The sequence below is a fragment of the Arachis ipaensis genome, chromosome B9, assembly GCF_059453495.1.
Source record: "Arachis ipaensis isolate K30076 ecotype BB chromosome B9, ASM5945349v1, whole genome shotgun sequence".
NCBI lineage: Eukaryota > Viridiplantae > Streptophyta > Magnoliopsida > Fabales > Fabaceae > Arachis > Arachis ipaensis.
In genome coordinates, this window is record NC_142444.1 from 87,338,857 (window position 1) to 87,348,876 (window position 10,020).

A 10,020-nucleotide genomic window follows, 5' to 3' on the forward strand; every position below is an offset into this window, starting at 1 on the left:
ATCCGTGTGGACGCGGCATGTACGCGTGTGCGTCTCTAGGTGAAACCACCTTTGCGCGTGTGCGCCTTGTACGCGTGCGCGTCCATTAATGCATTCCCAATCCTTGTTTCTTCATGCATTCTCCCCTTTGTATGCTTTTCTACTCATTTTTTCCATCCAATACTTGCCTTATGAACCTGAAATCACTCAACAAACACGTCAAGGCATCGAATGGAATTAAAATGAATCAAAATCACTAATTTAGGGCCTAAAGAGCATATTTTTACACTTAAGAAAAATTCAAGGGAGAATTACAAAACCATGCTATTTCATTGAATAAATATGAGAAAAGGTGATAAAATCCCCCAGAATAAGCACAAGATAAACCACAAAATCGGGGTTTATCAAATCTCCCCACACTTAAACCAAGCATGTCCTCATGCTGAGAATAAAGAAGGACAAGAAATGGGGTATGAACATTTATTCAATGCAAAGAAACTGTATAAACCTATCTATATGCATGCAACTAAATGCAATATGATTCTACCTACTTGGTCAAAAGCAAATCAATCTCCAAGAGCATGTATGAACAAGTTGGGCTAAGATCATATGATGATTCATCAATCCTACCAATTCAAATATTAAAATAAAGTTCAAACAGACTTGCAAGAAGAAAGCTTATGAAAGTCGGGAATAAGGAATTGAGCATCGAACCCTCACCGGAAGTGTATCCGCTCTAGTCGCTCTAGTGTATAGGGTCGATCACTCAATTATCTTCTACTCATGCTTTCCAAGATTTATTTTTCATCTAAAAATCAACAATTATTCAATGCATGCATACATTCATCATGAGGACTTATTCATAGGTTGTAATGGGGCTAGGGTCAAGGTAGGATGCATATGGTCGAGTGAGCTTGAAATTTGAATCTTTGATTAGCCTAAGCTCTCACCAAACACATATAACAACCTTTGTCCCCTTTTTGTTTCTTTTTCTTTTATATATATATATATTTTTTTTTTCTTTTATATATATATATATATATATGTTCTTTTTTTTATCATTTTTTGCTAAAGTATATATAAACGTATCAATGCATATGGTTTTACATATAGTGCATGAATATGTACCCAATTCCCAATATTTTAAAAAAAATAAAAATTACACTTTTACCTCAACCAATGTCCCAAGTTTCCCATACCCAAATGATACACACCCTCACTAGCCTAAGCTAATCAAACATCCAAATTAAGGATGTTTATTGTTTTTCACTTAAGGGTAGTGATGTGCTATAATTAAGAACAAAAGGGATTCAATAGGCTCAAATTTGGCTAACAATGGTTGATGAAAGGTAGGCTATTTGGGTAAGTGAGCTAAATGAAATGATGGCCTCAATCATATAATTGCATGTATACATGGAATAATGGACATAAAGAATCAATCAAATCAAAGATCACAATCATAAAAAGAGAACAATGCACACAAGAATGAAAATAAGTGGTTATAAGATATAACCACACCATAAGGCTCAAAACTCACATGCTTGTGTTCTTAGCGCAAAAACCATGTTCCAAAATAAATTCTTCAAGCAAGTTCAACACAAAAAATTTTTCAAATTGGTAGGGTGCCCTAAAAATAGATTCTTAGAAAAAAAATCATCACCCTAACGAAGTAGTCCTATCATAAAAAGAAGTGGTAAAATATTGTACAAATTCTAACTAACATGCAACCTATCATGCAATGCAACAACTAACTAACAAAGACAAAAATTAAGAATTGGTGTTGAAAAAGGAAGTTGTTACCCATGGAGATTGGTCGGACGACCTCCCCACACTTAGAAATTTGTACCGTCCTCGGTGCATGCAAAGAAGAGCAAGGTGGACGGGTTGCTACAATTGATGAGCTCCTTCAAAAGTTTGTGCAGGTGAACTTGTTTGTTGCCCCATTTATAAGTCTTTCCAATCCTTTCCTTCTTGGTGGCCAACCTAAAAGGAAAGAGAAAGAAGGATAATTAAGCCTACATCAAAGATATCCAAGCAAGTAGAACATAGGCGGCGGCTAATGCCAAATAAGAGTAAGTTCTCACTACATGGTAGCTACAACATGTGAGTGAAAAAACAATATAAGCTAAGGCATATTAACTAACACTTGATGCAAGAGTAAAGTTAAAGCATAGGCAAATAATATGAAGAGCATGTTGCATCAAGCTTAATCAACAATTGACACAAACAAGATTAGTGATAAGCATGAGAGCATTTTGTCCCATCCTAACTCAATGATGATGAGGTACAAAAACAAGGGATCATGAGTCAGGAAGGACTAAAGCACTAATCTTGTGTGTAGAGTAAATATTACAATTAATGCCAAACAAGTCACAAAGCACCAAGAGTAACCAAGAAATTCTCAATAATTGAATATAAGAATCCAACACCATTATTAGAATAAGAAACTTAGAAAATAAAAAAAGAACAAGCTATAAAAATAAAATTAAAATGCAGTGAATGAAAATAGGCAAATGCAATAAAAGAAAATGGAAGAAAAGAAAATTGTTTTTTTCATCGGCGCGGACGCGTCATGCACGCGTACTCGCCGATGCACAGTTTGGCCAAAGAACGCGGACACGGCAGGTGCGCGCACGCGTGGATTGCAGGCACAGAATAGGCACAAACTGGGCATAACTCTCTGGAACATGTACCAGGAGGGCAGGTGGCGCTATCGGCGCGCACGCGCACAGCGTGCGTGCGCGCGCATTGCGGAATTAGAGTCAACGGTGCGTACGCACGCGCGCGGGTGGTTTGTGCTTCAAGCATGGTGCTGGCGCAGTGTAGGCGCAACTCTCGGGTCAATGTATGGAGGGATGAATTTTTCAATCCACACGTCTGCGCACATGGCGTGCCCGCGTGGATGGTCGAAAATGCTTGAGGCGCGTACGCGTCAGGTGCGCGCACGCGCGGGTTGGTGCTCTGTTTTTCAAAATATTTCCATGTTCTTGCACCAATCCAAGCATTCCAAACCTCCAAACAGCTACCTAAACACCTTCAAACCTTATTTAACATACTAAACTACCAATTATACTCAACAAACTCAGCAAAACATGAAATTAAACTAATTACCAATATGTACAAAAGGGAAAAATGAAAAGAATTTACCATGGTGGGGTGTCTCTCACCTAGCACTTTTGTTTATTGTCCTTAAGTTGGACTTATGGGGAGCTCCTCTTAAGGTGGCTTGTGCTTGAAGCTATCCTTGAACATCCACCAATGCTTGAATCTCCAATGAGCTTTAATCTTCAAAGATGATAACTCTAAGCCTTGATGGAGTTCCACACAAGCCATAAGCTCCCAAACTTGATTCTCCTTGTGCGATCCGGGATCCCACACTTTGTTTTGACACCCATCTTCAAATTGATCATCATGATTCCAATTGGTTGGTATGACCTTAGAATTCTCAATTGAGCATCCAGACATTCTCCTAGACCCATGCAATTTGGTTCTACACCAACCATTGCCATTTAACTTTGAGTATGCAACCATCATGAACTTAGAGTGATGTGTCCAACCAGTACACAATCCTCTCCTACTCTTAACTCCACAAAGAGCTCTAAGTTGACCATCATTTTCAATCAAACCATATTCAAGTGAGAAAGCAAAGCTTAGGGATAATAATTTTACCCACTTGAATGTTGTGTTGGATGGTGACTTAGGAAGGGATGTCTCTAATGGTCTTGCAAGTTCCACTCCCTTATGCTCTTCTTTGATTATCTCCACCTCTTCACAAGCTTCTTCAATTTTAACCTCTTCCTCTTGGTAGCTTCCTTCCAATTCAATCTCTTCTTCATTGCTTACCAAGGGCATGGGAGATGAGGTATCTTTTTCCTTACCCTCTATGTCAAGCCCAATGGGGAAGGATTCAATTATACATAAGAATTCTTCAATGATTGAATCCATCTCTTGGTCAACCTCTTCAAAATCTTTAACCGTGACATGTCTTGGAAGTTGTACACCCTCCTCAACATCAATGTCAAGCTTCTTGGAAGAGGGCTCTATGACTCCGCATTCCCATGGACTTCCAACATCTCCTAAGACTTCAACCACTTCTTCCGGCTCATCTATCTCAACTTCTTCCCCTTGTGACAATTCTTGCTTCAACTTCTCTTCTTCACATTGAAGCCCTAAGCTCACTCCCTCACTATGCTCCTTAATTGCTTCTCCACATTCAACAATGGGAGTTCCTTGATCGCATAGGCTTAGGCGGGAGGAGACCATATTGTGAACGGCTTCCGCTAGGGTAGCTATCTTGGCTTCTAACTCCTTAAACCCCTTTTGATTCTCTTCTTGCCTTCGAATGTAAGAAATAACACATTCTTGGAGAGGATCATCCATTGAAAGTGGTGTGGAAAAAGAAGGTTCATTGTTTGGGAAGGAGGTTTCATAATTGGAAGTTGGTTCATCTTGGTAAGGGTATGGAGGTGGTGTATATTGAGGTGGTTCTTGAGAGTAATTGTGTTGGAACGGTGGTGGTTCCATGTGTGGTTCATATGGTTCATAAGGTGGTTGGTATGGTGGATAAGAATTGGGGTCATAATGAGGTGTTTGGTGTTAGGGGGCTTTTGAGTAAGGTAGTTCAAAGTCATGTTGAGGGGGTGGTTCATAGGCATGTGGTGGTGGTTGTTGACAATCACAATAAGGGTCACCACATCCATTAGATTGATATGTATTAGGATTAGAATTATACCCATAAGAAACCGGAGGTTGTTGTCGCCAAGAAGGGTGATCAATCCTTTGAGGCTTCTCCCATCTTTGATTCCCAAATCCTTGATGCACATTCCCATTGAAGCTTTTATTCCCTACAACATAATTTGAGCCAAACTCATAGCCAAAGTAAGGATGAGAATTCATAATAGCAAATGAAAACAAAAACTAACAAAAATGAGAACAAAGTCCTAAAGCTAACAAAAACTAAGAAATGAGCAAAAGGCAAACATATTCACATATTCACAATAGCCAATAACATAACACCATTGCAACTCCCCGGCAACGGCGACATTTTGATGAACGGATTTTTGTGTGGTCTAGAATAACACTAATGAATTCTCGTTGTAAAGTATAGTTTCTAAACCAAACAATAGTCCTTTCATACAAAAATTTGGTTGTCACAAGTACAAACCCCTAAATTTTATAAACCGAAGTATTTAAACCTCGGGTTGTTCTCCCTAGGAATTGCAATAAAGTGCCTTGTTATTGGTTATGGAGTATGTTTTGGAGTTTTTGAGATGATGGATAAGAAATATAAATGGCAAAGGAAATAAACTAACAAAAAGGTATTGGCAAAGTTAGGTGGTCAAGGATCTTTATCCTAATCACTAACCACAATATGAAAATTGGCAAGGATCAACTCCATTAAGTCATCCTCTAACTAATAAAGGAAAGTCAAATGAGCTATGTCAACCCAAGTCCATAAGTCCTAGTTCTCCACCAATTCAATTAGTGAGATCTAGAGTTAATGGCTCCCAATCGTCAATCACTTGGACATTAGTGACTCAAGAGTTCCTAAGTTACCTTCCCAAGCCAAGAGCACAAAATTCTACTCTAAGATCCAACCAAGCATTTTATCAAACACTTGGAAGGCATAAAAGGAAAGCATAGTAAAATTGCAGGGAATATAAATCTACACTACTCAATTGCAAGGATTTAAACAACAATAAAGCAAATCAATGATAAAAGAACATGAATCATAAATTGCATTAAAAGAAAATAGAAGAAGGAAGAGTGCATCAACAACAAAGCAAGCAATTACAAGAATGAAATACAAAATTAGAGAGAGGAAGAGTAGAGGAACAAGAAATTGTAAAGGAAAAGTAAATCAAAGCATGAATTAAACCTAGATCTAAGAAATTCTAATCCTAATTCTAGAGAGAAGAGGGAGCTTCTCTCTCTAGAAACTAACCTACACAATGCTAACACTTCAAACAATTGCTCCCCTTTTGCTTGGACTTCAATTCTGCATGAAATACACTCAGAAACAAGTTGGATTTGGGCCTGGGCAGCTCAGAAATTGCCCTCTGCATTTTGCCTTTAAGTGGGCCATGTGAGAGTATCGGCGCGTGCACGCCATGTGCGCGTCTCTAGGCGAAACCACCTTTGCGCGTGCGCGCCTTGTACGCGTGTGCGTCCATTGATGCATTCCCAATCCTTGTTTCTTCATGCATTCTCCCCTTTGTATGCTTTTCTACTCATTTCTTCCATCCAATACTTGCCTTATGAACCTGAAATCACTCCTCAAACACGTCAAGGCATCGAATGGAATTAAAGTGAACCAAAATCACTAATTTAGGGCCAAAAAAGCATGTTTTTATACTTAAGCAAAATTCAAGGGAGAATTACAAAACCATGCTATTTCATTGAATAAATGTGAGAAAAGGTGATAAAATCCCCCAGAATAAGCACAAGATAAACCACAAAATTAGGTTTTATCACCCTTTAAACCAAAAGGCAAGGATAAAAGGATCTAAATATCCTAAGAGTGGGCTTAAGAACCCTGGACACCTCTATCTAGGAATTCTAGCAAAGCTGAATCATAATCCAGGAGGGTTCACCTAGTTAAAGTGTCTGTCGCATTTATGTCTCCAGTGGTAATACTGAAAAACAAAGTGCTTAGGGTCACGGCCAAGACTCTGAAAGTTGTGTTCAAGAATAAAAAAGAACTGAACTAGGGGAGTCAATAATATCATCTGGATTCTAAGTTCCTAAAGAGACCAGCACTTTTGAGTTTCAATGGATAGTGAGATGCCAAAACTATTCAGAAACAAGAAGCTACTAAGTCCCGCTAATCCAATTGAAATTGAGCTTCATTGAAAACTCTCAGATTTATTGTATCTTACTCTTCTTTTTATCCTACTATGTTTTTAGCTTCATGGGGACAAGCAATAGTTTAAGTTTAGTGTTATGATGAGTGGATATTTTATACGCTTTTTGGCATCATTTTCATATAGTTTTTAGCATGTTTTGTTTAACTTTTATTAAGTTTTCATAGGTTTTAGTGTAAAATTCACATTTTTGGATTCTACTTTGAATTTTTGTGTTTTTGTACAATTTTAGATATTTTCTGGCTGAAATTGAGGAGCTGGAGCAAAGGTCTGATTTAAAGACAGAGAAAGCACTGTAGATGCTGTCCAGATCTGTCCTCCTTGCACTCGGAAGAGCGTTTCTGGAGTTACAGAAGTCCAAATGGAGCATCCTTAATGGCTACAGAAAGCTGACTTCTAGATTTTTCCAACAATGTATAATTGTCTATACTTTGCTTCAGAATTAAAGGCCCAAAATTGGCGTTCAACGCCAGCCTCCTGCCCTAGTCCAGGCGTCCAGCACCCAAAGGAAGAGACTAGCATCCAAACACCCAAAGAGGATCCCGTTGCCAGCGTTCAATGCCCTAGAGGCCTCATAGCACGTGGATCTCATGAAATCTCAGCCCAAACACTCGCCAAGTGGGCCCCAGAAGTGGATTTTAGCACTAAAAAGACTGTTTTACCCTTCTTATGTAATCCTTAGTCATTAGCTTAGTATTTAAGGGATATTTTACATAATCATCGGGGAATTTTTGCCATATTTTCATTTTTATGATTGTATTTCTATCAGTATGAGTTTCTAAACCTCCTAGGTTAAGGGGAGAAGCCCTGCTGAGTTTTATGGATTAATAAAAGTACTACTTTCCTTTCTCAATTCGTGTTTGATTCTCTATTCTAAGATGTATCTTCGTTCTTCATCAATACGAATGCGTTGAACTAGCATATGGTTATCACATTCTACATGGGTTCAGAGTGAGTCTTTTATCGGACAATGATGAACCACCAGCTTGATTATACATCTCTTAGACGGCTAATCCACGACTTCGTTGGGAATTCTCGAGATACCAGTTCAGCCGAAGTATGGGGAGATTAGGGTCTCTGATAAACCCCAATTTTGTGGTTTATCTTGTTCTTAATTTGGGGGATTTTATCACCTTTTCCCACATTTATTCAATGAAATAGCATGGTTTTGTAATTCTCCCTTGATTTGTGCTTAAATGTGAAAACATGCTTTTTAGGCCTTAAAATAGTTAAATTCAATTCACTTTAATTCCATTCGATGCCTTGATATGTTTGTTGAGTGATTTCAGGTTTATAAGACAAGTATTGGATGGAAGAAGTGAGGAAAAAAGCATGCAAAGTGGGAGAACTCATGAAGAAATGAAGGAATCGCAAAGCTGTCAAGCCTGACCTCTTCGCACTCAATCGACCATAACTTGAGCTACAGAGGTCCAAATGAGGCGGTTCTAGTTGCGTTGGAAATCTAACATCTGGAGCTTCAAAATGATATAAAATTTGCCATAGTTGCTTCACGTTCAGGGATGCGTACGTGCACTGTACACGTGTGCACCGATGGAGCAGCGTGATTCACTAAAGTGAAATCGTGGCCAGCGATTTGTAGAGCATTTTGGGCCAAATCCAACTCATTTCTGATGCTATTTCATGTAGAATTCAATCTTGGGCAAAGGGAGGAGCAATTGTTTGTAGTATAGCATCATGTAGGTTAGTTTCTAGAGAGAGAGAAGCTCCCTCTTCTCTCTAGAATTATGGTTCCTTTGGATAATTCCATCTTAGATCTAGGCATGATTTCTTGAATTCATCTTGTTTCCTTCATAACTTCTTGTTTCTACTACTCTATTCTTCTTAATTCTCTTGTCAATTTTACTTTTATGTCTCTTTTATGTTTATAAATGCTCATGTTGGATTTTGTTTACATTGAATGAAATTTAATGTTTGATGTTCTTTTTATTGATGATTTGAGTTGTTGATTTACTTTTCTTACAATTGGTAGTTGGTAGATTTATTATTCTTGCACATTTACTATGCTTTCCTTTTATGCTTTCCAAGTGTTTGACAAAATGCTTGGTTGGGCTTTAGAGTAGATTTTGATCATTCTTGTCTTGGGAAGAGTAATTGGGCAATCTTGAGTCATTAATACCCAATTTAGATTGGTGATTTAGAGTTGTTAGTTAATATCATTCTCAATAACTCTAATCTCTTGCTAATTCAAGTAGTGAGTTGATTAGGATTTTTGACTTGAGATTAACTAGTCTTATTTGACTTTCTCTAACGAAAGATAACTTACACCTTCTTCCAACATGGGGGATGACGAAATAATATAAATTCTTGTTAAGTATTGTTATGATTAATGACTAGGATGGAAAGCCTATGATCTCAATCCTTGCCATGAATATCTCTCTTTATTACTTGCTTTCTTTAGTTACTTGCTTGATTTATTCTTCTTGTCATTTAATTCTTGCCCCTTTACCTTCTTGCCCCTTATCAATCAAACCTCATTTGTTCTTTATAGTGAATAATTGACCACTTCATTGCAATTCTTTGTGAGATGACTCAGAGTTTAAATACTTCGGTTAATTCTTATTGGGGTTTGTACTTGTGACAACTCAAATTTAATTTGATTTGAGGATTGACTATTGGTTTGGACTATACTAACAACGGAATTATTTTGTGGAATTTCAAACCGGTATGAAATCCCTCGCCATCAGTCTCTATGGTAGAGGCTAGAACCCAAAGGCGCAGCATCCTTTGATCCGGAAGATTTGACCTTGTCTGTGGTATTTTGAGTAGGATCACTATGGAGAATCAACTACAGGAGCTTCACCCTCAATCAGAAAGGATCCGTACTAACCCCGAGGTTCAGATTTGGAGGAGTATTGGCGGCTTCTCAAACCAGCGTCAATCACATACAGCCTGCCATAGAAGAAATCATTCACAATTGAAGAAGACAGTAATACTAGAGTTAATCCAGAAGGACAAAGCATCTCCAAGCTTTAATCACCTTCTTATTATAGTTTACATGACTTATAGTTATGATTATCCTTTTTCTTTATTTCTTTTTATGCAATTAAACATATCAACCCAGTTTAGATCTCACAAATCCAACAACTCTTCTATCCGCCTGACTAAGATCTGCAAGATAACCATAGTGTGCTTCAAACCACAATCCTCGTGGGATCGA